Consider the following 27,521-nt stretch of genomic DNA (forward strand, 5'->3'; position numbering starts at 1 on the left):
ACAAGTTGTCTTATAATCATACCTTTAAAGGAAATTATCTTCAAAAACTATGATTATTTATTTTTATATGTCATCACCAAAGCTAGTTTTTAAAATTTATCTTCCAAAATGAATTTTCTTTCTTACTCATATTTTTTACACAGCTAGCTTCTGGTCTTAACTGAACAAAGGAATATTGGAAGAAAGGCAGTTATTTCCAATGATTTTCGGCACTGAAGATTTAGAAAAGTTAACCTTTGAAAATTTACTCAACTTCAGAACCTAAAACTTTTTGAGGTATAACTACCAACAACATGCTGAAAACAAATACTTTTGCAATCAACTAGAAATAATTTTCACAGTAAAAGGTAAATTCTCAGCACGCTGCACATATTCTACTTTATAATTGTATCACAGTATGAAATAATATGAAAGAAAATAAGGGGAACAAACCAATATAATGATTTAAAATTCTTATAGAAACAGGATAAATGAAGTTAATTTTATTTTTCTGTTGAGATAGAAAATATACTGAGCTAAAAATTACTAATACCACACTTTGAATCTTCCCTTTTGTCTTCCATGGAGGCCACACATGGAAGGATAGCTCCAATGACCTGGGTAAGGGCAATGCAGGATAGAAATGGCCACGTGAGAAAATGTACACACATTCCTTTCTTTTGAATACCACATTCTGCTTCCTAGAGGTCCCTGTAAACTTATTAAAAACTTCAGTCATTTTGTAAGGAGATACCATAATTTCAAGGGGCTTTGAGGCTCATTTATAGCAAATTAATCCCCATTTTATGTCTGTCCCCATTTAGTATTTCTAAAGGGGGTGGATAACAAATCTCGCCAACTCTCTTTTTAAGGGCTATTCAGATACTAAATAAACCAGGAACATTTAAAAATGCAATCTCACAAAAATCTGCTTTGCTTAACCTTCTCTCCTTCTTTAAAAAATAAGAAAGGCATGATGTTCTTTTTTTGTTAATTAATTCATTTTAGACAATTCCTTAAATTTTCATTTTAATAAATTTTTGTGTGGGTGCATTAATTACTCTCAAAGATGCTTTACAACTGTTACCTATTAAAAGCCTTTGTTAGTGAATAAAAAAAAAGAAAAGAAAAGAAAAAACTTCCAGCATGCTCCCTTCCTTCTCTATTCTGAGCAGGTCCTTGCTATCAACTGCTGGAGTATGCTTGCTTTGCACCTAGAGCTATAATTATTTTGCTTTAATTTTACAAAACCTTTTGTTCCATTCCCACGAGCCCACCTGATCCTTATATTACACTCGCTCTATTAAAACACTCATGCAGAACAAAGCATGGCTGTACTGATTCATAAGTAACTTTTTTTTTTTCCTCAGTAAAATGCCACTGGCTAGGGTTCGGGACACAGTCCTGGGCTTCACCATCCTTTGCCAATTTTCATATGTTAGAACAAAAAAAAATATGTTGTATCAGAGTGTTGTACTCTTCCCCAAGATCCTTCCTTTGCCCCACTTGTTTTTTGTGTTTTTAAACATATTTTATCTTATACTTAACTTTACTCTGGGGCAATATACATGACAGAATGTTGAGGATGGTGGATATATTAAAAGATTGTAATCATGTTGATATTTCTTTTATTCATGTGGTTAAAATTCTTAAAAATGACTTCTGTTGCCTTATTTAATTTTTTTTTCTTTCTCCTTACTCCACCTCTTTTCCTTGAGATCTTGCAATACATGTGGGCTTTTGGCAAAAAAAAAAAAATTGCAGTGACTCATCAAGAAAACTGTTTGTTTGCTCTGAGGAGCACCCTGAGGACCCTCTGGGCTGCACACGGAGCCCTTTGATCCTAGGAAATTTATTTCTTCCAGATGTTTTCCCGACAGCCACCTTTCTGCAATGTCCCTCTTCATTATGTAGCATAAGAATAAATACTCAAGACCCACTGCTATGGTACAGTTTTCCTGAATGGAGTGTGACAGGGAGTTGACATTTGATTGAGCTGTTGGATTCTTCTTGCCTTAGGCACAATGATGGAGGAAGGTTAACACTGAGGAAAGGCAGAACTGGGTCTGTTCAGGTACAGTGTCTTTAGGATTAGGATGGAAATTATGTGAACCAGGCCAAAGAAATTATGTAAAATCTACAAATCTGCAGACCATTGATCATGGACCTAGTTTTCTTCAACCCTGTAAAATCTTGATGCCTGGATCTGCCATGTTGCTACTCCTCCAATTTTTTTTCTTTTCTTTTTTTTTTTTTTTACCTAAAATACAAAGTGCGGACAGGAAAGTTAAGCCTTTGGACAACTCTTGTTTTTTCTTGGCCTGGCTGACAGTGCTAGTGGAAAGGAGAAGGGAGAACAAGGGAAGAATGCAGAGCAGGTACAAAGGTAAACATGGTGTGGTGGGCTGAATAATGACATCTCAAAATGTGTCCACGTTCTAACTCTTGGAGTCTGAATATTAATATAAATGAAAAAAAAAGACTTTGCAGGTATAATTAAATTAAGAATTTTGACATACGGAGCTTATCCTGGATTATCTAGATGGGCCCTAACTACAATTCTATGTATCCTTGTAACAGGAAGATTCCACATGGACAGAAGAGGCCAACTTAATGTGACCAGAGAAGCTGAGATTGCAGTGATGTGGCCACAAGCCAAAAAACGGTAGTGGTCAGCAGAAGCTGAGGAAGGCAAAGAAAAGGATTCTCCCCTAGAGCATCCAGAAGGAATGCAGCCCTGCTGACATCTTGCTTCTCGCCCAGTGATACCGATTTTGGACTTTTGGCTTCCAGAACTGTGAGAGAATAGATTTCTGATGGTTTAAGTCACCAGGCTTGTGGTAGTTTGTTATAGCAGCCACAGGAAACTAATACAAATGGTAACCATTTCAAAACTCCATTGTTCAGAGCATTTGTGAAATCACTGAAGTCTTAGGTTGAAGGCACACTGGAAAACAGGATGCCAAGGCTTGAAGACAAAATTCTCTGTGGAGATACTGGAGATATTAAGGGCACTTATAATCTACAGCAAGTAGGGAACTAAAACAGGGCAAAGAGTGTGCACAAGGGCATTCAACAGAAGATTATACAGATTATGAATGTAAATGTTCTAATTTTCTAATGCTGGTTTGCATTTTTTATGAAGTAGGACAAATCTATAGTATTTTCCATTTAAGTTAATGCTTACACATAATGTATTACCAGCCATTTTCCCCCTAAATCAATTATCAGTATCATTTGATTTGGCAAATATAAACTATATTTGGCACATATATACTGTATTATAAAAATAAAGATAGTCTATCTGCACTTGAGGTAACTTTCCCTTAGCTATTCAAAGAAAAATCTATTTTTAAGGTTTAACCCAAAGATAATATGGAACCTAAACCCAAGAATTCTTAAATAGATATATTAAAACAATAACTTGGCTGGGCATGGTGGCTCACGCCTGTAATCCCAGCACTTTGGGAGGCCGAGGGAGGTCAGGACTTCAAGACCAGCCTGACTAACAGGGAGAAATGCTGTCTCTACTAAAAATACAAAATTAGCCAGGCATGGTGGTGCATGCCTGTAATCCCAGCTACTCGGGAGGCTGAGGCAGGAGAATCTCTTGAACCCAAGAGGCAGAGGTTGCAGTGAGCCAAGATCACACCATTGCATGCAGCCAAAAAACACACGAAAAAATGCTCATCATCACGGGCCATCAGAGAAATGCAAATCAAAACCACAGTGAGATACCATCTCACACCAGTTAGAATGGCAATCATTAAAAAGTCAGGAAACAACAGATGCTGGAGAGGATGTGGAGAAATAGGAACACTTTTACACTGTTGGTGGGACTGTAAACTAGTTCAACCATTGTGGAAGTCAGTGTGGCGATTCTGCAGGGGTCTAGAACTAGAAATACCATTTGACTCAACCATCCCATTACTGGGTATATACTCAAAGGATTATAAATCATGCTGCTATAAAGACACATGCACATATATGTTTATTGCGGCACTATTCACAATAGCAAAGACTTGGAACCAACCCAAATGTCCAACAATGATAGACTGGATTAAGAAAATGTGGCACATATACACCATGGAATACTATGCAGCCATAAAAAATGATGAGTTCATGTCCTTTGTAGGGACATGGATGAAGCTGGAAACCATCATTCTCAGCAAACTATCGCAAAGACAAAAAACCAAACACTGCATGTTCTCACTCATAGGTGGGAATTGAACAATGAGAACACATGGACACAGGAAGGGGAACATCACACACTGGGAACTGTTGTGGGGTGGGGGGAGGGGGGAGGGATAGCATTAGGAGATATACCTAATGCTAAATGACGAGTTAATGGGTGCAGCACACCAACATGGCACATGTGTACATATGTAACAAACCTGCACGTTGTGCACATGTACCCTAAAACTTAAAGTATATTAATAATAATAATAATAATAATACACATTAAAAAAAAAAAAAGATCACACCGTTGCACTCCAGCCTCGGCAACAAGAGCAAAACTCCATCTCAAAACAAAACAGCAACAACAACAAAAAACGCAATAACTTAAAACTGGAAAAGTCCAATAGCAAAATTATTGTGACCAAACCACCCAGTTTATCCCTTTCTCTAGTTCATCATTAAAAACACTTGGTAGCAGCATTATTAATGAAGAACTAAAAATACACCTGAACTCTATGATTCTTCTTAGCTATATGGCTTTTCAACAACCAAACCATTAATCTTCGTAATCACCATGAAGCTAATAGATGTAGACTACAGATACAGATGAAGAAATAAGATTATGGAAAGCTTAAAGAGATTCTAGATCAATTAGCAAATGAGAAGAACTGAGAAAATCAAGTAGAAATGCTGGCTGCATTCTCTAGTACCTTTGAAAAGCTACTAGAGATAGAATCCTTCTTTTGGAGAAAATAGTCCAATGACAGAACATGTAAAAGATGGACAGAGTCATTTATTTTTTGCTACTTTCATATTAACACAGAGTATTCATTTGGCAGTAGTTTCAAAAACAGGAAGAACAGTCTATTTTTAAATAAAATTTTAAAAAGTAACTGATGATTAACATAACTACTGTACCAAAAGAAAGATATCATAAGTCATTCAAAGTACCAGGAGGCTAAAGAAATTCTAATAGTTATCCCTATACACCTTCATTTCAATAAACATGAAAAATGGGAATCTCAATGTGTTGTCTTTTCAATTTCCTAGTAATACCAGGGGGACTCAAGGCAGTTCAAATCTCAGGACTTCAGAGGCCACTGAGTTCCACTATCTGGGGTGCTGAGCAGTCGATATGAATTCCAACTTCATACTCTCCTTGTCTCCTTGTTCTATTTGCTTTAACACTATGTACACCTAACTTATCTTTAGAAGGACAGGATGCATATCCTTTCTATAAAAAAACTATGCAGATTTTCATAGTGCCATGTAATTACAGGTACTCTTTATTTGTTTATGAACCCTTCCAACAACCCAATAGGCAATTGTTAACATTCCCATTTATCACTATCTCACCTATTTCTGAGTTCCTAGAGGGTTGAGAACATTCTTTTCCTGTTACTGTCTTCTCTTAGTTCTATCACCCCTGGTAAGAAGTTAAGTAGTAACTAGTTGACATAGAACTCACGGCACCAAAGAATGGGTGGCCAGGATCAGTGCAGATTGGTTCATTTGGGTTTGTGACATTTGTGATAAATTATTGAGTGCTATAGAGATAAAATATAAAATAGTTTTTAAAAATCCTACTACAAAACTACCTTAACCCTTTTAGCACAGATTATGATCCTGAAAGCTAATAATCTGTACTGTGCTATAACAAATATAAGAGGATGCCTTTAGTATGATAAAGTTTGCTGTGATGGAGAAATGGTTGAGATAAATGGGACTTTAAAATCAAGAGTCAAGAACATTTGGAAAGATATAAGATATACTTAGGAATCTTACAAATGAACAAGGACTTGTCTCTAGTTTCTTAGTCATAATGTTTCTAAGACACAAATTAATCAAAATCCCAGGTTATCAGTTACTTAATATAAATTTTCCAATAAACATCCCTTGATTACACACTTAGGTCTTCAAAGTGGGTAGATTTATACAATTCCCCTCTACACAGGCAAATTACATACACAAAAATTATGAAGTTATTTTTTTCTTTGAAGTAGTTTAGTGAATTTTTAAAAATCTGTAATGAATAAAACCAGACTTTAAATCCTGAATAAAAATGTTCTGTATCAATGATTGTCATGATATGTGTCTTGGTAATAGATTATTGCATAATTTTTTTCTTAATAAAATGGTATCTCCATCAAACATGTAGATCATGGAGTCTTCCCATAGGGATTTTTAAGATCATGTAATCCAATCCTTCATTTTACAGATGAAGAAACAATATGTGAGTGTTTTAATAAAGCCTACTTTAAGTTTTTCACTGAGACAAAAATGGTTGTTATATGAAGAGAAAAGGAGAAAAAGAATTAACAGTAGAAAGTTGGAAGTGAAGAGGGAGGAAAAACAGAAAGGCTTTTTCATTGGTGCAGAGCACTAAGCAGAGATGCATTCTCTAATATATATCCATGTCATTGCTAGAGACTAGCTTAAATAGTACAAAGTTGGTAACATCCTTCTCTTTTTTTTTTTTGAGACGGAGTCTCGCTCTGTTGCCAGGCTGGAGTGCAGTGGTGCGATCTTGGCTCACTGCAACCTCCACTTCCCGGGTTCAAGCGATTCTCCTGCCTCAGCCTTCTGAGTAGCTGGAACAACAGACACGCACCACCATGCCCAGCTAATTTTTGTATTTTTAGTATAGATGGGGTTTCACCATGTTGGCCAGGATGGTCTCGATCTCTTGATCTCATCATCAGCCCACCTTGGCCTCCCAAAGTGCTGGGATTACAAGCGTGAGCCACCACGCCTGGCCCGTAGTATCCATTTTTTAAAAAATCACTTAGATTATAAACACGTAAACAATTTAGACAGGTTTACCTCTAGGGAATCATATGACTTACCATAAATAAACAAACATATTCTGTATTACCAACATGCTAACTGTTCATTCATTTACACTGTATATTACCTCTCACTTCCCCAGAATATGCAAGTTGAAGGAAACATAACAACCATTGTAAAACTCTATCTTAAAATAAATATTATTCTATAAAGAAAAAACAAACATTTTTAAGAGTCATATAAAGGCAAATTTTAATTTGAAGACTTGATACTAAGGAATAAATATATATACCTAATATGTATTCACAAAAGTTAAAAACTAATTTTTTAAATGTAGGCTGTGGAATCAGACTCCCTGGGACTGAATCTTGATTCTGCCCCATCCTTGACCTTGGGCAAATTTTTTCTCTCTGTGCCTCAGTTTCCTCACCAGTAAAATTAGGATAACAACAGTGACTATTTACAAGAGTTGTTGTGAGGATGGAATGCCATAAATTTACATATAAATCTTTTAGAACAGGGACTGGCACATAGTAATTAATAAATGTTAGCTGTTACTTCTAATATGTACAAGCCTGTTAAACATTTTGCAGAGGGGAGATAAGGTGTTTCTCATTAATGGGACTTGTTAAGGCATTTTGTCTTTCAAATGGCTGCCTAACTTAATTCATACCAATATTTTATTTCAGTAGGATTAATGAAATAGTATGAGGAAAAGCCTTAGTGTGGTTTCTTTAGACATGTTTGAGACAGATATTCTCATCCTTTTAAGGGGAGTAATCTAAAATGCTACACCCATTTGTGGCTTAAAGTAACTGAGAAGTGACTCTCACAAGATGACATGACTTAGCTGTGTCCCCATCCAGATCTCATCTTGAATTGTAGCTCCCATAATTCCCACGTATTGTGGGAGGAACCCAGTGGGAGATAACTGAATCATGGGGGCGGTTTCCCCCATACTGTTCTCGTGGTAGTGAATAAGTCTCATGAGATCTGGTGATTTTATAAGGGGTTTCCCCTTTCGCTTGGCTCTTTCCTTCTCTCTTCCCTGCTGCCATGTAAGATGTGACTTTCACCTTCTGCCATGATTGTGAGGTCTACCCAGCCACGTGAAACTGTGAGTCCATTAAACCTTTTTTTCTTTATAAATTACCCAGTCTTGCATGTCTTTATTGTGAGAACAGACTAATACACAAGGCAAAGGAGAAAATGGGGGAGCAGAAGAGGCTTAGCAGGATGCATACATCCTCTGACATGGAGAACATGAAAGCACTCACTGAGGAAAGTGGAGGTGCTGACTCTTCAGCAAGCAAATGCTCCACCTATATGCTCCCACAGTATCTTATACATGTCTCAAAGCCTTTAACCTGCTGCTTTGTAATGATTTGTTTACATATACTTTTTTTTTGTTATTATATGGTCTTCTACTTGAAGACAAAAACTGTCCCATTCACTTTTGCTCAGTAGTTGCTCAGTGGCATATTTCTGGATTGAATGACTTAGTTAATTAATAACAGCTACTACAATGGGGGAGGCTATTGATTTTAAAGCGAGAGCTAAGACTCACAGGTTCTATCCAATGGAGGGGCGTGTTGAAGTAGAAGTAACTAGCTATTATGGTACTGACAATGGGTCTCTGATCTCTGTGCTGGGGATAAATGCTCTAAGTGAGCATGAAATATTTTTGAACTTTATACACGTGTAAGTTTTTTTTCCCCTTAACCATAATAACTTTCTTTTTAAAAAATGCATGAATATTTGAGTAACTAAGTACAATGTTAATGTTGGGTGCAAATATAATCTGCCTAATAAGCCATGGAAAAAGCCTGAAAATAAATTCAATAAATAGAGTCCTAGATAATGTGTTGTGGGAGATGAGAGAATAAGCAATTAATTATAGATGGTGGAACTAAGGTAATTTTAGTAGAGAAGGTAATATTTGAGCAGGATCTTGATGCAAATACTAAATCTAAATCTGTGAAAATAGAGCTCATATCCTTAATATAGAAATTGGCTGATATGCAGAGATAAGTTGAAAGTTCTGTGAATAGGTGACATAAACATCAAAGGTATTACTAATTCCCAATATACTTGAAAAATTGGCTATTATTTGATGCATATATCCCTGTATGGCAATCAGTCCAGTAAATAAAATAATAATAATGTCCTTTAAAAAATGCATTTATTCATGAATATTCATTCATCCATTCACTCTTTCAACCTAATGTGATAATCTACTGAATATCAAATTCCGAACTGTGCTGAGTACATTGGAAACCATGGTGGTCAAGACAGAATAAAGTCTCTGCATAAGAAGTAGGTTCAGACAATTAAATTAATAATTATAATGCAATACATATTATGTTAGTTAAAGTACTACATGTTATGGAAATATGTAATTATAAGCAATTTATACTTAAACTCATTACATAAATATGGCAGAACTATATTTGGATAAAGTGCTGGTGGTTTTTATTGACCTTGAATTTCTTCTGATTTGGTCTTGTTTACCTACAGAGTAGACTGCCACATCTGGGTCTTACTTATACTGTTTGCTATTCAAAATCTTGCCTCTTGAACTACCTATTTAATTATGGATTCATGAAGCACAAATCAATTTATTTTCTTAAATTCCTTAAGACTAAACATGGCAGCATTTTTCCTACTCCAGTGTTTCTCTTCTGTTAAGATACATCTTTTGGCCAGGCACGGTGGCTCATGCCTGTAATCCCAGCACTTTGGGAGGCTGAGGCGGGTGGATCACGAGGTCACGAGATCGAGACCAGCTTGACCAACATGGTGAAACCCCGTATCTACTAAAAATAGAAAAATGAGCTGGGCTGGTGACACGTGCCTGTAATCCCAGCTACTCAGGAGGCTGAGGCAGAAGAATTGCTTGAATCTGGGAAGCGGAGGTTGCAGTGAGCTGAGATCACACCACTGCACTCCAGCCTGGTGACAGAGCAAGACTCTGTCTCAAAAAAAAAAAAAAAAAAAAAAAAAAGGTACATCCTCAGGAAGATGATGGTGATGATGTATGAAACTGAAAAAAATATGCTTAGTTTTGTGAGATTAGATCTACAGGGCTGAGAAGAGTAAAATCTTGTTTGGACTAGTATATTGAACAAAAACCACATAGGAGTCACAGTGGAAACAATTATAGGCAATACCAATTCTTATCATTTTAATGAGGAAAAGTTAAAGTTGGTCTTTTCGTTGTGGTTCTTAAATGCAAGGTATAACCTATAGTCCATAACAAATTTTTCTTTAGAAATTATCAAGTACATAGTGGGTTTTCTTTAGAAACCACAATTCTAGATTTTTTAAAGCAGAAAATATGCTGTCCTCCTTCATTTTAATTCTTTTGGAGGAACAGAACTTTTTTTTTTCCTTCTATAGTTAACTAGAGTTGCCACAGGCAAGAGGACTAACAGAGTAAAATACTAACTGATCCAATATATACTGCATTTATCTAACTGGATTTCATCTAGCTCAACATCATGGCTTTGTAGTCTAAGCAGTAGATGAACAGAAACAATAAACTGGGCAAGTAATGTTTTGTGTGAATAACAGAAAAGAGTGAACAGAAATATAACACTTCACCATTGCACAAAATACAATTAAATATGATTTTTAAAAACCCAGCCACTGATCCACTGCCCAATCATAAAAGAACTGTAATCAGTTCGAGTAGTCTTAAATATAGTGAAAATGTCCTCAAGATACACAGCATGAGAGAACAAAGAGTTTTCACTATCATCTGCTGGACTCAGGGAAGGTGTGCTATGTGGTTATCATTTGAGTGCTCTGTGTTTAAGTTAATCAATATTATAAATTATGCATGTATTTTAGAAGTTCATAATTTCTATTAACTTGTAAAGTTATTGAAAAGAAGGATGAATAAACCATACTACAAAAATGAGAATGTGAATAAATGCCAGTTTTTCCTCAGATTACAGATGATATAACATCGCTGCTATTTTAAGAAAATGAGACTGGATCAGATGTGAACATTTATCCCTTCTCTTTAGGATAGCCTATGAATTCAACACATTGACACTAATTATAACAATAGCTAACAGTTAACTGGAGTACTAACCATGTGCAAAGCACACTGTAATTATTTCACATATATTATCTCATTTAATGCTAACAACAATACTATATTATAAACAAGGAAACTGAGGCAAAGGGAAGTCATTTGCTCTAGATCACCAGGGTAGTAACGGGTGGATGTAGGATTCAAACCAGACATACTCCAGAATCCATACAATATCAGAATAGTCTGACCCCAAAAGAAACACACACACACAAAATGGATCTAACCAATACCTTGGGAACATCATCTAACTTTTCTGGGCTTTAGATCCTTCAGCTGAAATAGGAGTTGACAAACTTTTTCCAAAAAGGATAAAATCTTAAATATTTTAGGCTTTGTGGGCCAAGAGGCAAAATCAGAGATGTCATGCTATTTAGGTAATTATATAATTGGAGAGAAAACTTGCTGTATCTCAGCCAGTTAGATGAAAAACACATAATACAACAGGAAAGGATAATCTTCAAACTATTAAATTATATTCTCTTTGTACTTCTAATGTGGAGACAAATTATATTAAGAACACGGTAGCTGAAATAAAATTATTTCAGATTAGCACATCAGGTGTTGAATGTTATCAGTGGTTATCTTAGGGGGTGACAGAAGAAGATTTTAGGGACAGAGGGAAGTTTTTTCACTTCCAGTTAAAATTTATTTTTTAAGTGGTGGAATTGATTGTTATTTATTATTATTATATTTTACTTTGTGTTTTGGAGTAGTTTTCAGTATTTTTTCCTGGTTTTATTGAGGTAAAACTGATGATAATTTTACACATTTAATATGTACAATGTGATGGTTATCAAATACACATTACCACGGTCAAGATTATTAACATATCCATCACCTCATGTAGTTACCATTGTGCATGTGTGTGAGTATGTGTGTGTGCTGAGAATACTTCAGATCTTACTCTCTGCGTAAATTTAATGGATGCAAGTCAGTATTATTAACTATAGTCACTATGCTGTATATTTGATCACCATAAGTTATTCATCTTATAATTGAAAGTGTGTACCCTTTGACGAACTTCTCCTGATATCCCTGTCCCCAGCTCCTGGTAATCACCATTTTATTCTTTACACTTTTGAAATCTACTTTTTGTTTTCTTAATTTAATTTTAAGTTCCGGGATACATGTACAGGACGTGCAGGTTTGTTACATAGGCAAACGTGTGCCATGGTAGTGAACAGCCATGTTTTCAATACATCACAAGCCATAGTAGTGAGAAACACCATTTCTTTTTTTTTCTTTTTTAATTATTATTATACTTTAAGTTCTGGGATACATGTGCAGAACTTTCAGGTTTGTTACATAGGTATACACGTGCCATGGTGGTTTGCTGCACCCATCAACCTGTCATCTACATCAGGTATTTCTCCTAATGCTATCCCTTCCCCAGACCCCCACTCCCCGACAGGCCCCAGTGTGTGATGTTCCCCTCCCTGTGTCCATGTGTTCTCATTGTTCAGCTTCCACTTATGAGTGAGAACATGTGGTGTTTGGTCTTCTGTTCTTGTGTTAGTTTGCTGAGAATGATGGTTTTCAGCTTCTTTTTAAAAAGATTTCACATAAAAGTGAAATCACACAAAAAAAGGAATTTCAGAAAAACTAAAAAATTGAATTAATATACTGTCATAGGAAAAAACAGAATTTCCAAGAGGAGTGGGGGAAAATAATAGTATCAGAAATATAATAATAATAGATCTTTTTCCTGTGGAAAATAGTACATAGAAATAGAAAGTACTGAAAAGGAGAATCAGAAAAGATTATGGCTCCAGAATCACATTATCTTCTACAGTTTGAAGAAAAAAAAATGTGGCTAAAAGAAAAAAAGGATTTCCATTACACACCTTTTATAATGACTAGAATAAAAAAATACTAATATCAAGTATTGACAAGGATATTGACAAGGATATGGAGCTACTGAAACTCCCATACATTGCCAGTGGGAATGCAAAACTGGAAATTACCCAAATGTCTTTCAGTGAATTAATGGTAAATGATCTTCTGTATATCCGTACAAAGGAACACTACTTAGCAATAAAAAAGAAACAAATCGTGAAACATGCAATGATATGAAAGAATATTTTATTTTATTTTTTTAAAGACAGGGTCTCACTCTATTGCCCAGACTAAAGTGCAGTGGCATGATCATGGTTCACTGCAGTCTCAACCTCCCTGGCTGAAGTGATCCTCCTGCCTCAGCCTCCCAAGTAGCTGGAACCACAGGTGCACATCACCATGCCTAGTCAATTAAAAAATTTTTTTCCTTAGAGATAGGGTCTCCCTGTGTTGTCCAGGCTGGTTTCGAATTCCTGGGCTCAAGCATTCCTCCTCCCTTGGCCTCCCAAACTGCTGGAACTCCAGGCATGAGCTAACCATACCCAGCCATGAATGAGTCTTAATGCATCAAGCTGAGTGAAAGAAGCCAGTCTTAAAAGGTTATATATATATATATATATATATATATATATATATAAATATATATATACATATATATATACACACACACATATATACATATATACGTGTGTACACATATATACACGTATATACACATATATACACATATATACATATATATCCATTTATATGACACGTATACATATATATCCATTTATATGACAACTCTTGGAAAGACAAAACTATAATGATAAAAAGATCTGTGGTTGCCATGAGTTAGTGGTGATAGGATGGATAAAGGAAGAAGTTCTTCAGTGTGATGGAACTCTTTCATATTCTGATAGTGGTGGTGGTGCTTGTTACATAAATCTATATATATGTTAAAATTCATAGAACTGTATACCAAGAAGTTTATTAATGTCAGTAAAAATATTCAACATTTTCAGAGGAAAAAAGGGAGTAACTGATTACATATTGAATTATTGGAAAATACAGGCTCAAATAAAGCCATGGTTTCTCCTACTAATAAGATAATTTGGTAAGAGATAACACTGTTGATGAAAAAGAAACCTGCAGTTCTACCTCCCTGCCATTAGTTGACCAAAATGAGAATGTCTAACATAGCTACAAATTTAAATAATTCTCTGCTTGTTTAAAACATAGTCTCTAATAATTCATTACAGTCATTACTGCCTGTTAATCAAGGATAAAACTAGTATTTGAATTTTGTAAGTATGACAGGAAGGTAAAGACTGTTACTTAAGCCAATAAATTACCATATTTCATAAAACTCTAATGATTCTGTGAACAGACTATGTAGTTCAATTTTTCTTCTAAACCCTGTAACTGCAATGTATTTTCACTGATATTTTAAAGAGTTTTCAAAGGTACATTTTTTTATTGTGGTAAAATATATGTTAAAAATTGACCATTTTAACCATTTTTAAGTGTACAGTTCAGTGGCATTATGTATACTCACACTGTTATGCAAGTATAACAACCACCTCCATCTCTAGAACATTTTAACTTTTCCATATTCAAACTGTGTAACCATTACATAATAATCCCATTTCCCCTTCCTCCTAGCCCCTGGTAACCTCTATTCTACTTTCTGTCTCTAGGAATTTGACTATACTAGGTACTTACTCGGCACAATGCATTAAAGTTTTATCCATGCTATAGCATATGTCAGAATTTGATTTCTTTTTAAGGAGGAATAATATTCCATTCTATGTATGGACCACATTTTGTTAATCCATTTGTCCATTCATGGACATTTGGATTGTTTTCACCTTTTGGCTATCAACTGTGCATTCCTTTTGACATTATTGTCAGCCACCAGTTTTTCCCTCACTAGTCAGACTTAAGCATATTCAGACACTCTTTAGGAATATAGGACATTTCATTTACAATAGTTAGGTTTAAACAGGATGTATTCGTTTGCTCTCACACTACTAATAAATATGTACCCAAGACTGGGTAATTATTTAAAAAAGAGGTTTAATGGACTCACAGTTCCACATGGCTGGTGAGGCCTCACAATCATGGCAGAAAGTGAAGGAGGAGCAAAGACATGTCTTATACGGAGGCAGGCAAGAGAGTGTGTGTGTAGGGGAACTACCCTTTATAAAACCATCAGATCTCATGAGACTTATTCACTATCATGAGAACAGCACAGGAAAAACCGCCCCTGTGATTCAAGTACCTCCCACTGGGTGCCTCACACAACACACGAAGATTATGGGAGCTACACTTCAACATGAGATTTGGGTAGGGACAGAGCCAAACCATATCAGGGGACTTTTCAAGTTTGGTCGCAAGGTCTAATTAATTATTTTCATGCATAGGATCTAAAGAGCAATTGTATATTTATCAACTTATGTGTTCAAATTTGGTCATTAGCTTAACATATGTGTTTGTATGCATGTCACATGCATGTCTGTGCGATGATACATAGAGCTGTATTATGCATAATGTTAAAGCTTTATTATTGTCCGGTTAGAGAAGCAGTCACTATCCAGAAAAATGGTTTCCAATGTGAAGAAGCATGTTAAATTTGACTTCACTGAATTGAAAATTTTAAGATGAAACAGGAGTTGGGTTCCTATAAGCAGTTAGCGTGCAACTAGACTCCATCTTTTAACAACCAAAGCAGAACATCTGGGTGGGTCCAATGCATTAACATTTTTAAAAAACTTTATAGGTTTTAATATGCAGCTAGAATTAGGAACCTCTGAGACAAAATGATCCTGAGTTGGGGGAGCTAAGAGTAAACAAGTGAAGGTAATTTTAAAAGCCGGTTAGGGCCTGGAGCATACTGAGATGAAGGGAAGAGAAATTTAGAATTATAAATAGCAAAAGATCCACTCAAGCTAGAAAAGATTAAGTATCCTTTTAGAGTTAAGAGTAGAAGAGGCATCAGTTACAAGGATAATTAATATCTAGATTATAAGGATCTACTATTATAAAACTTATACTAGAACAAAAGTCATGAAAATGGTCTGCGGAAGTCATGAGGTGAGAAGAAGATAAACAGGTAAATATTTAAGCAGATTATAGAGTTCTGGAAATGTCATCAAGTCTCTTGATTGTGTATATTTTTGTTCCATTTAAACACTTGTCCTGAGGTTTATAAGTGAAACATGATGTAATTTATCATCTAAGTAAACATTTATCTTATATACCAAAGCACGGTGAATACACACACACAAACACACACACACTCATACACACAGACATTTTCATTAACAAGAACTAGTACCAACTACAGCTCAGGAAATATTTGTTGATTAAATGAATCAGTCTGCTTACAGTATGCATTTTCTTTTGTGCTGCAGAAGTTGCAATACAAATGAAACTAAAACTTCTGTGTGCTGATTACTTTTCTCAGTCTGCTTATCTGAGAATTAAAGAATTTTTTAAACAATTTTATGTATTAATTTGCAAACTTCTTTAATAATAGATGTTCATTGTAACTGGTGAAACAATAAAAGCTATTTAAAGAAAAAATTAATAATCTTTCCTGATTCCTTTTTTTGTTCCCAACTCTGTGAAATAACCAATGTGAAGAATATGGTATGAATTATTTTCTATAGCTTTCTTCATGTTCATATAAACATATGCAACATATTTATTCATAAATACTCATTACCCTGAAAATTATGGTCATTCTTCCAGGTTAACAGCTATAGATATAATTCATTCTTTTCCTAATGGCTGCATTATCTTCAATAACATGGATGAATCATCTGTCCATATCATATGATATGCATGTAGTCCAATTCATGAAATCAGTATACTTTTTTTTTTTTTTTTTTTTACAAATTTTACTAAAAGTATTACTAAATTTTTACACAGGATGCTCAACAAACACTGAAGACCTATCTGGTACCAGCTTTGGCGACCAAGAAAGAAAATTAGTGAGGTACTCCTGGTTTTTTGCCCTCCAGAAAGTCACTGACTATCATAGGGGAGACATAACAGTAAGTTTTTTTTTTAATTTGAGAGAAACTTCTCAGAGAATTTATAGTAACAAATGCTTTTAAAGCAACTATTTAAAAGAAGTAATATATCACTAGCAATTCATTCTTCATTGTTTCCAATGCATGATCAGTATTTAGTAGCAACAGAAGACTTCCCTATATGATGACTCAAAAACAAATTTCCAACCACTAAGAACTCAGATAAAGGACCTTACTCTCGAGACCTCAAAGTGATTTACATTTCCACTAGTACTTCTATTGTAATATATGATATTTATAAACTAGCCTTATTCCATGGAACTCTAAATATTTAATGCTTCACATATATCATTTGACTTTTCTGCGTGTGTCATTAAGATAGGAGAAAGTGTCCCCTACAGATAAGGAAAATGATGTTAAGACAAAACTGACAACACCTGAATCAAGTCTCCAGATAGCCCCATACTCTTTCCTTTCAATTATACTTGCTGCCTTGCTAGTGGTAAGCAATGATAATGTAGACAGTATTATGTCATCAATTAGAGAGTCTCACTTAGCTTGATATAATCAGTTTTTATTTAAAAATGAGAGCTTTCCATGCAAACTGTTTTTCTATCTTCTAAAAGGCTTGTGACTAAAACTTCACTGACAAGTTTTTCAGGTGAGATGAGTGTAAGTTAACTACTGAGCAGCCAGAGTCTAGTCAGGCCCCTCACACTTTCCAGTGCTACAAGAAGATGAGCAGATGTGGGGTTAGATGTGTAACCCAGGTTCATAGCTGTACCTGCCAACCCTAACCTAGAGAAGGGAAGAGAACACTGATGGTAACAATGGCAACAGTAATAATGCTACACATCTATCACTTATTGATTATCTAACAAAGTCTTAAAATATCAAGTAATGTAAGCAAAGAACAATTCAGTGAAATTTTAGCAAAGGTTAGGCAAATTTTATACGGTCAAGATAGTACATTTGCAAACAAGTAGAAGACCTTGTCAAAAATCTAAATCTTCTAATATCCAGTAACTCTCTTGTCTGAGCCAATTTATTTTCCTACATCTTTGAAGACATTTTATTATAAAAGGTTATAACTGAGAATTCGACAGTAATCAGAAGAGTGATCTTCATTCTGTATTCAGTGTCTCTTGACCCCCTGAAAGAATCTCAGCTCAGCATGGCTTCCTCCCTTTTCCAGTTGACTCAGAGAACGGTGCTTTCAAATTGCCTTTTGGGATACATGAAGGGGTGCATTTAGAGCCAACCTGAAGTGTAACACTCTTTATTGTTCCTGAGAAACGTGTGCCCAATTCCCTAGAAATTTACTGTTTCAAAGAGTCACAAGCTCCTGATTGCTTCTCATCAGTCTTGAAGAGATTAGATAAGCTTCCTCCCTCTTACAAAAGCTTTTTCTTCATTCAAAATTCCTTTGAGAACAAAACATTGAACCAGAATTGGATTTTTAACAAAATATTATAAGATTGTTGAAAACATTTTTTTTTCTCCTGAGGAGACCAAACAATTCAAAAGATATATTAATGCACATTCTGATTTAGGGCTACTAGCAACATATTGCAAAGAGTAAGGTGGTGCCAAAGAACAAAGTCCCTTCTGCTAAGCAGGAAAGATATTTTTTAACTGCCTTACTTTAGAAGATTTCAATGGACTGCTAAGGGCTTTCACACAGATAATCTCAGAAGTCAAAGCTCAAGAAGTAGGGGGAAGAAACAACTACTGGAGGACCCTAACAGGTAGCATTGCTTCTAATTACCGTAAAATTGTTATGTATACTGATGCCCCACATCCCATTCCCAGACTCAGATAATTATTCTACAGTAAGAGTTGGCTTTAGAATACTTGTTCGAGTGTGTCAGTAATAGAAAATGACCTCTTCAGAAATGGGGGTGTTTACATGCAGTGCTCCTAAAGTTGGCACACATGGAAGGTAATTCAGGGTTATGTTTGCAGTGGCACCCATCATCAGCAATGTTTCAACCCCCGTCCATCTCTCTGTCCTGGTTTTACCAAGGGATTCACTTCAAATGTATTCCTCACTGGTCTTTAGAAAACAGTGCTAGCAATTCATAAGTATGTTTGAATTTTCAAAGTTTTTCTTTTTCTTTTCTTTTCTTTTTTTTTTTTTTTTTTGAGATGGAGTCTTGCTTTGTTGCCCAGGCTGGAGTGCAATGGTGCGATCTCAGCTCACTGCAACCTCCGCCTCCTGGGTTTAAGTGATTCTCCTGCCTCAGCCTCCCAAGTAGCTGGGATTTCAGGAACCTGCCACCATCCCCAGCTAATTTTTTTAATATTTTTTAGTAGAGACAGAGTTTCACCATGTTGGTCAGGCTGGTCTCGAATTCCTAACTTCAAGTGATCCATACGCCTCAGCCTCCCAAAGTGACGGGATTACAGGCATGAGCCACCGTGCCTGGCCCCAAAGTTTTGCATTTTGATAGCAGCAATAAGGCTGAGTACCTTCATAGGGCTTTACCTCTGATCACACTATAAGGCTTTAATTAAGTTAGTCTTAAGAAGAAAAATGTAAACCAAACCCCAATTATTAAACACTGGAATTATTCCTTCTTATTGGTCTAATAATTACAATTTTTTACTTCTCATTCATTTTTCAAAGGTTTTTTCAGTAGATCTAGGTTATTGGAACAATTATATGTGATATGATGGGGTATTGGGCACAGACACAGTAAGTCAAGATGATGCAGAAATGAAAGTCTAATGCTAAAGATCTTACCAGTCTTCCCAGATCCCCATTTTTCAAAGGAGGAAACATATAGAGGACATTATATTTATTTCCAGCCATTATGATATAATTATAAAGCCAACCTCTCAACGCACTCTCTCTTTTTGGGAAGTCTATGACAGCAGGTATTACAATTCTACTTTGCCAGATGAGGTGTGTAAACCATAGAAAACTAACTAGCATCCAAGAGAAGAACAGACTTGGATGTGGGTAGAATAAAAGGGAGAACACTTACAGTCAGATATATCAGAGTATGAATGCAGGCTCAAGCTTTTTTCCACTAAAATGTATAGAGCAATGTAATCTCACTGAGCCTCAGTTTCTGATACTGTGAACTAAGGATTATGACATCAATCTACAGTCAATGCTGTGAGAATTAAATGTGAAGAGTTTTATGGAGAGGGCATCTGCTAAATGTAACTATTTTTCTTACCCTCCTAAATTTTTTCAGTCTTTTAGACATTTGGGCTATTAGAGAACTAATGACCTCTGTGACCACACTAGCTTAGGCTATAACTAAATGCAACAGATTTAAAAACACCAAGCAGGAGATAGCACAGAGTTTGAATCAGTGAGGTCTAATAGTAATACAAACCTCACTTACTGGCTTTGCAATTTTAGATGCTACTTAATCGTTCTGGGGCTCAGTTTTTTCATTATAAAATGGGAATGGTTCCTACTTTGCTGGGTAGTTGCTGAGTGTGGTAGCAAGGATTACAGACAACTCTTTATACAGTATCTGGTATATTAGGTAAATGGATTGTAATATATATTGTTCAGATTTTTTATTAATTAAGGTTTGTACATAGACTCATCTCCTGCACTTAATATTTCTTTTTCTACCCAAGACCTTGAAAGGGTTATGATAGGGGCTTTGATCACATATTAGCTGGTTTGGCTGTGGTAATTTAGCTCCTGAGTATTGGGATTACAGTACCAGCCCTGCCGTTGACTATTTAACTATGACTTGGATAGGAATTCTAGGCCTGAATTTTGTTCGTCTCCAAAATGAAGAGGTTAGAATAAATAATTCCTAAGATTCCCTGTCGCCATAACATTTTCTGGTTCCAGGGTCTTTTTACTGAGCTATAGCAGATAAATCCTCATATTTTTAGAGCTTAAGCTACTTCTCTATGGTTTAATTTCCACATTCCCTCTACTCTATTTCTTCTTTAATTGCAAAAGGGGATAATTTCCATCACTTTGCAAACAAACCAATATCTCTATTCTGGCTTAGTGGCATACCATGTTATTAATGCATCATACTTTAAAAAAGCCTGGATTGTTCTTCAATCCAGAAATCCAGTAATGTTGTAGGTAGTAATAATGAGAATAATGATGATTTATTTTCAAGGTTTTCTATGCCTCCAGGTGCCCGGTCATTGCACATGATAAAATACACCAAAATTAAAAATGAGATTAAGGTTTAACAGATAAAAAATACATTCTAGGAACAAAACACATTTTTGGTATGCATCTCTACATTACACAACAGCCACTTAAAAATAAACAAAAACAAGAAATCCGTTAACCAACAACAGAATTTTAATAATTATTAACTAGAAAGAAAATAAAATTAACTTGACCTTATCTTAGAAGGTTGTCAGAGATCTACTCTGTTTATGCAAGTGAGAAATATGTTTTGAATTATAAGACCTCAATTTCAGAAGTCCAAGCTCTCCTCAAACTCAGAGGTAAACCTTCAGGAAGGATTTAAAATAAATGTATGGATTTTGTTAGCATGTGTATATTATTTACCTTTGAATTAATTTTGATCTTGTCCTATTCTTGAGCTATCCTTCAATTGGTATTTTTGTGTGTATCTACTATGTGCTTTCCCACTGCATTCAGAATAAAATTAAAATTCCTCACTCTGGCATTTCTCTGACCACACCTCCAGCCATTCTGCTTTGCTCACTTTGCTCTGGCCACTCTGAAGTCCTTTTAGTTCTTTGAATACAGAAAGTCTGATTCAAAGCTTTGCATTTGAATACAGGATTTTGTATATGCAGTTTCTGTCTGGAGCTTTCTCCCCTCCCATACTCCGTTCCCTACCCCAAATTCTTCACCTGGCTGATATTATTTTCTGTCCTTCAATGTTCAAATCAAAGGACACTCTCTCTGAGAATTCTGAACTGAACACCCAAAGGACAGTATAAGAGATTTCCCCCACTCAATGTTGTCTTGCATACATAACTCTTTATGTGGACCACAGCTTGTAATGTTGTAATTATGTTTACACTTATTACATGTCTAATTTCCTTAGGAGACTATCAATTTCATGATGAAGGTCTAAGGGATCATTTCTATATTTCTACTATTAAATATAGTTGAATAATGAATCAATGATTCTATTGTGGTAGACTCAGTAGGGCTAAGAAATGTTAATTAAATATGGACTATTCCCTTAAAATTTTGTTTTCTAGTAAAGGAATAAGGCATACACATAAAGTGCTATAAAATATAGAAAGTAATTCCTGTCTCAATAAAAGTGTAGATGAGTATTGCATTAGTTTCTTAGAGCTGTTGTGAAAAGCTACCACAAGCTTGTTGGCTTATAAATAATACCCAAGATTTATTATCTCACAGTTTTGGAGGCTACAAGTCCAAAATCAAGTTGTCAGCAGGGTCACTACAGGTGGTAAGTAAATTTGATAGTTAGGGGAGAGTGGATTGTTTCTGTTCAGGTCAAGGAAAGAAGGATTCATGAAATTAATAACATTGGAAATGAACTTGGTAGGATGGGTTGGATTTGCATATGAAAAAATTGAATGATGGACATTCCAGATGCTGGAACAATATGAATAAAGGTGAGTAAGAGAACTCGGCCTGAGTTTATAGTACATACAACCCGGTAGGTGACAATTAACTAAGAAATGGGATCAGAGTTAGATTTTAGGATGTCATGTATATTGATTAGGGATTGTTATACACAGAATTATTGAAAGTTTTATCTGAACGAAGGCGATATAATCTTAGTACTCCTATATTAGGAAAGTTAATGGGGCAGCAGTGTTCAGGATAAATTGATCTCCCTGCTCCATCTCTTTCAATTAGGAGATTTTTGTAAGCAAGAGAAGATAAAATCCTGACTGGAACAGGTATCAAAGAAAGAGAATAAATGAGACTTGGCCACTTACTGGACATCTAGGATGTATTAAGAGGAGGAAAGAATGATATATTTTGAGTAAAGATGTCCTAGAGAATTGGAGTTAGAGAAGCTAGGATAGTCAAAAGCAGGATGGTTTTTAAGCAGAAGAATAAATTTAGTTTTGATATGCTGACTCAGAGAAACTAGTGTGATTTCTAGTTGAAGATTTAAATAAGGACGTTGGAAATATAGGACTAAAGTTCTGAAGACATATCAGGACTGGAGATATAAATTTCTGAGTTATCCATAGTGAAATAATTGAAGTCATGTAACTCTGAGAAGCTGTGTCAAGTCATGAGAAGAGTATGAATGTGGAGTACGACAGATGTGATCACATCCTGTGTCTACTATTTACCTGTTGTATATCCTGGGGCAAATTGCTTAACACCATCATTTTCTCATATATAAGGAAGAAAATAATTTTATCCCTTAATTAGGATTACATGAGTTAAATATTTAAAAGCTCTGTCATGTTTAAGCTGCTTTTATATTTTGGTGCATAATTCTCATAAGAAATACACTTATTTTGCCATCTAGTATCTTAAAAATATGTGATGTGCTTTAAAAAATATTTATTTTCCTGTGATTCTAGTACATGTGATCTTTTAAACTTTCATGACCTACTAATGCGTTGCAACCCACACTTTGGAAAACTGATACTCCCATACATTATGGTTCTCATCCAATTCCTCCTCTAGTCACTGGCCCCAACAAGCATTCTATGTTGAAATCACACCAATACTATCAATGTTCTCCTGACTTTCATTTATTACTCCCTCTTCATAGGCTTCTTGCTAGTATCACATTATTCCTTCATGGCCTAGAAAAAATGATAACAATTTACTTCCTCTGCTATTCCATATAATGTTTTGTCTGTAAGAAAGATGTGTTTTTCCCAGATAAATTATGAATTCCTTAATAACAGAAAATATGTGTTATTTATCTGTGTATCTTGGTAAAATATTTTGTTATAGGAGGCACAGAACATTAATTCATTATTATAAAGAAACGGGAGAAGAGGTTTGAAGAGAGAACTTTCTTGAACATCTACATCTAGGACCCTGCTCTGGTATCACCATGTCTCGATTCCTCCTTCTCTATATGCCAAAGCTTCCATGGAATTTTTAAAGGGCAGAACTATTGTCTCTTTGTCTTTGAGGCACAAAGACTTAAGGCCACTAACTTTCAGTACATGGTGGAGAGAGGGAAGACCTGGATGGGTTAAAATAAAGGAAGAAACTAGAAAATGTCCAGAATTTAGCTTTGGGTAAAATAACAGGTTTTTACCGTAGCCTCTTTGGATTGGTAAATGACAGAATCCAATGAAAGCAATGTGAAAGAAATGACCAGAGCAAGTAATTCATTTTAAAATATTAAAGCTTATTTCTTTTTTTTTTCTGACTCTGGAAAACTTTTCTCTGATGGAAATGACCCCTGGCAACAGTGACATTCTGACACCATGCGTGGTACACACCCTTGGGAAGTTTGAATTCCACACCACTATGGTTCTGTTCAGATTACTGGTTTCATCATGCCTGTAAGCCCAATTAAACTACTGAAGTTCTAATGGTCTTATGTCCACTTTGTAAATCATCATAAAGAATATTAAGTCAACCAAATAAATTTGCCTCTACAGGACTCGTTGCTCAACCAAAGGCATGATACTAGGAACAAAATTAAAAAACAAAAAACAAAAAAGCCAAAAAAAACACACAAAAAAACCTCTTTTGATAACAACCAATGTTTTCAGGATACTCCTTTATATATGAATTTGAGATTCTGATGAAGGGGACTACAATTCAACAAGTCTCAAAAAATGAGCCCAAGGCAATTTGCTCCTCAGGAAACATTGCTTAGACCCTGATTGTAGTGGAAAGATTGAAGCCTCAGATTGTAAATTCAGATAGACTATCACGTCTAGGTCTCTAAGGATGATCTGCGATGGTGGTCAATATGGTTTGTGTAACCTTTGTGCCCTACCCTGTGCCTCAATTTGCTTATTTAAAAATGAAGTCACTAGACTTTGTTTCTTACATCCTTTCCCACTATAATGTTTGGTGATGCTCTGCCCTTACATTTGCCTAAACTTTTCAATCTTAAAATATATAAAATGTTTTTATAAAATTCTTTTATGTCCTTATATGTTATTGAACATGATAACAGTAGAATTCACTAAGCCTAAATTTCATCATTTTAGTATTGCCTCAGAGGTCAAGTTTTATGAGAGCCTTAATTTGCATCACCAGAAGCTCATTTAATAAAAATGAAAGAATCCCTTTTGGAAATAAATTTTAAAAAGTGATGGTGGGGAAGAGGGGCAGAGAAATGTATGTAAAAAAAGAAAAAAAACAACTTAGAAGGTGTCAAATGGTTCTGAGTTCTAAAGAATATTGTGGTCATATTAGTGTTGAAAAGTTGGTCCTAGCTTTTTATGCACTAAAAGTACATTCTGCTAATGGTTCCTTCCCAAATCCCTGGCCTCTTGACCCAATACTTATTGTACCACTTGTCCCATTTCCCTGAAACAAAATCTATAATATGGCAAGACGAACTGAGGTATCAGAGCATCATCTACCCTGGAATCAGGCATATTTATTTGTGGAGTTGATTCTAGTGTATGGGATATAAAACACACAACTTAAGTGGAAAAATGCTGAAGACCATTTCATAGGTGAAAAGGATGTGGTATGAATGGTCAATTCTCACTTTGGTCAGGAAAAAGAAGTGTAAAGTCAATGAGGTAAGGGGCTGGGAGATGGATACCTCGTATGATATGATAAGCAGAAAGGGTGTGTTTGGCAAATTCCTTTATCATCTTCTTCCTGACTGTCAAAAACTGTATTCAACCTGTGTTTACAATAAATATTCTCTGACAGAATGAACCCTGGATTTCTGACTTTTAAAAAGTTTTGAAATTAAACTAATAACAGCTATTTCATGATTACCTATTATTGTGCCAAGGGTTAGAAATTACAAAAATGAGTAAGAAAGAGAGAGCCCCTGCTCTTAGAGACCTTATTGTCTGTGGGTTTGAACTGTTGTAGTTATGACAACAATAACAATAACTATCATTTATTCACTCATACCAGCCAGGCACCATGCTCAGTGGGCAACATACACAAACTGCCAAAGTCTCCTTCATTTCACCAGATGCAATGACAGTAAGGTAACCTTGCTCTGTCCGTGCATCATCGCTTAACAAAAATGAACTTAGCAGGAATTCAGACCATAGGCAGAGACATATAAGCAACTCCAGAACTGTCTACTGTCAACACACAAGAACTACAGTCAATAAAGAGTGCAGTGAACTACAGTGAAAATGGAAGCAATTGTCTGAATCACCTTTAGTGTACTCTGTTGACTGGGGGCTGTGACAGTCTAAAAACCACGATACAGTAGACTCCACATCTGGCATTCCAATAATGGAAGGGTAAGTGTTTTAAGACTCTTAGCAAAAGAACTTGCAGTACATTAAACTGTAAAACTGAGGAAGACATCATAAGCTTCTGGATTTTATTACCAAAATGTACATTTTGATCTAAAATTAAAAATAAAAACAGATTGACTTTCCTTGTAGTATTTCACAACCTTTGAGTGCAGCATTAAAAATGCTTTTCTTTTTTTTCTTCACCAACTATAAGCTTCTGTTTTCTTACCCTGGGCGTCTGAATCTTTTATATGCTTGGGTTCTATTCACTGCCTGTTATTCAGACGTTGAAATCCCAAATGTTAATTGTTCTTCCAAGTACATTGACAAAACAGCAGCTAAATAAGGGTAGACCAGACTGTGGTAGACTCTGACATGCATTTATGGAACAATGGGGCTCTGAGAGACAGCCTTGTAGCTCACGGGAAGACATAAGATGTGCTATTTTGACTGCTTCGTAGCAGAATGGGGAACACACGCACACAAGGGAATTATGCATTTTACTTAGTTTTGCCCAAAGTCCTCAAGGCAACAGAATCTTGTGATGTCATCATGAACTTTCTTTCTCTCCATTTCCATTGACACAAAGGCTAAAAATTTCTAATGACATCACAAAGGAAAATGAAATCTACTTTGATTCCAAAAGAAATCTTTTACCTTCAGTGAGACTAGTAAAAATAAAATAAAATAAAATAAAATAAAATAAAATAAAATAAAATTAAAAAGCAAGAATCTTTCCAGACAGGGTGTGTGTCACTGTGCTCATGCACAGTGGGTGACACCCTCCCTAATGAAATTCAAACCAGCCAAAAGAAAGGATTCACAATTTAGGTTGGATAAAAAAGACATACTGAATATTGAGACCAACAACTTTTTTTTTTAAGAAGAAAATCATTTAAACATATATTTCTTCAGGGACATTCAAATTTTTACTCATGTCTGGTTACTATGTTACCAATGTTTTTGTCCTTTTTTGGGCTGGTCACAGAAACACAGAAGAAGGTACAGGAAGCTTTGACTTACAGGAATACAGTGCAGCTCAATCTTTTGTTTTTAAGGTGCAGTGATTTCAGTCTCTAAATGTAACTTCAGGCAGTCTGAAAAGAAACAGGTTAAAATCTCTTTCAGTTATAATTGGTATTTCAGATTTAATTAAAAATTAAACTTTCATAATGTTTCACCATCCAAAGCAATGCATTATCAGTCAAGCGTGGCTTTTCTTTTTTTCTTTTCTTTTTTTTTTTTCTGTTAAGGAAAAAAAAAAAAAGAAAAAACCCTCTTCC

At 35.4% G+C, this 27,521-nt stretch overlaps 1 protein-coding gene across 38 annotated transcripts in view; it reads right to left on the reverse strand.

Moving 5' to 3' along the window:
* Window positions 1-27,521, reverse strand: part of ZBTB20 (zinc finger and BTB domain containing 20) — an 830,234-nt gene that overhangs the window by 456,461 nt on the left and 346,252 nt on the right. For 36 of the 38 annotated variants that reach the window (XM_055110295.2, XM_063602515.1, XM_055110294.2 and 33 more), the window contains one exon: window positions 27,262-27,335. The exons of the other annotated variants lie outside the window; for them this stretch is intronic. The gene's annotated coding sequence lies outside the window, so the exon portion shown is untranslated. The remainder of the gene's footprint in view (window positions 1-27,261; window positions 27,336-27,521) is intronic. 38 annotated transcript variants of the gene reach the window in all.

This window comes from Pan paniscus, chromosome 2 (genome assembly GCF_029289425.2).
Source record: "Pan paniscus chromosome 2, NHGRI_mPanPan1-v2.0_pri, whole genome shotgun sequence".
In the NCBI taxonomy this organism is placed as follows: domain Eukaryota; kingdom Metazoa; phylum Chordata; class Mammalia; order Primates; family Hominidae; genus Pan; species Pan paniscus.